Here is a 1,805-nt window from a genome sequence, read left to right on the forward strand (position 1 = left end):
TGAACTGGATTATTAGCCTGTTCTCAAGTTGTAGCAGTTGGTTGGCTTCAGCTGGTTTCTGGACATTCTAATGGGTTGCAGATAAGTCTGGTTCAACAGTCCAGCTTAGACAAGACGCTTTTATTTTAATGTTTATTTTTTTCTGCAAATGACAGCTGGACACAATCAGCTATCACAAGGAGCTCAGAAGTAAGTGTGGCATTGGAACTGTTTGCCAACTGTCGAATTGTTGTTGCAGAGAGCAACCTCCGCAGAAAGCCGTTATTTAGAGGCCAACATATGTCAGCTCTCAACAGAACAAAAAATGTTTGCAAGCTAAAAGTATTTTGTGGACAATTCCAGTGCCGGGCAAACTATACAGAGTATTGAGACTTGAAGAGTTGGAACAGGAGTAAGTAAACAAATCGACACCGTAGCAGTCACAAGACTATGACAGTTGTGTGAATTACTTGCAGTCTGAGTTACTTTCAGCGTCATAACAGTGTCTGCAGAACTTAAAAAAACGTTTTTTCCTTCTTGTTTTGACAAGCACACACTTGGAAACTTGTCCTTTCAGGTTTGTTTTCACATCTAATGCTGTGAAATGCAATGAGAATCTTTGTTTCTTATTTTTAAATCCCAGATATGTGGAATTTAAAGTGGCCGTGGATCTTAATCGCAGAACGTTTGAGCTACACATACTACACTGAACTGGCGCTTTGCGGATGACGGAGTGTTGATGTTTGCTGCCGAGTTTGTGGTATGCTTTTCTCGGCTTGCCTTTTAATATTCGTTTTCATGTAAGACTCAGTTCGCTCTCACCGTAGGAGCACTGATGATCACATGCTGTATCATCAACCCTCTGACTTAGCTGAACCTATTAGCCTAACTTGGTAGTTAAAGTCTTTTTGTAACAGAATTTCTCATTCTTTTGAAGCTTCCAAGCCTGTGTCGTCAGTGTTGCTGCTATACAAATTCCCAAGACATGCCTACTTTGTTTTGCTTGCCCGCAAGTGTCGTTAGTTGTATAGCTGCATTGTATATTACTTTCATTTGCATCTTGTCACCGTGTTCATAAGTTGCAATATTGTTTAGTCCACAGAGTCTTACCTCTCGGGTCATGTGACCCGAATGAGGCAGCTAGCGTTATGTGTGGCGAGAGGCGACGATGCAATACAAGACCCGCGAGGATGTCAGCCAACACAAATTGCTCGACAAAGCGTTTATTTTTTTAACGCATAGGGTAACAAGTTAATACAGCAGCCGTGTTGTAACAAAGCAATATAATACCCCGTTGCATTCCATCAAATTGTGATGATCCGAGCGTGCATGCAGCGCCAGTCTTTGTTCCGTAGGTGCGCTGTCGCCACGTGGCTTGATGACCAGGCTGCGAGTTGTGCCAGGAAGGCAACAGGACACACTGTAGCACTAGCATTGTTGCTGAAATACTAGGGAGCTTTAGAAATAGTGGACCCGGAAATGGCAAATATTGCGTACAAAATACTTCGGGTCCCGTTCATGCTTCGTGCCACTTATGCTATTCCTTGGTTGCGCTAAGCTTCCATTGGAGTACGCAAGCCAGTGTTGGTAACTCAGCGAGAAAGTCGCTAAATATGCACCTTCATGACAACATTGAGCTCTTTATTTAGATTTAGCGTCATTTTTGATGATGTAAATAGTAAGTTCTCCTGGTAATACTACTCAAGAGACTTCAGCTAAATCCAGTGCATTGCCCCCATTTGTTCTGAGGGAAATACCATTTGTTCTGAGGAAAAGCCTGGTTACGCCCACTGCAGGGCAAAGGCCTCTTCTCCCATACTTCTCCA

Source organism: Dermacentor andersoni, chromosome 10 (genome assembly GCF_023375885.2).
Source record: "Dermacentor andersoni chromosome 10, qqDerAnde1_hic_scaffold, whole genome shotgun sequence".
NCBI classification, from domain to species: Eukaryota; Metazoa; Arthropoda; class Arachnida; order Ixodida; family Ixodidae; genus Dermacentor; species Dermacentor andersoni.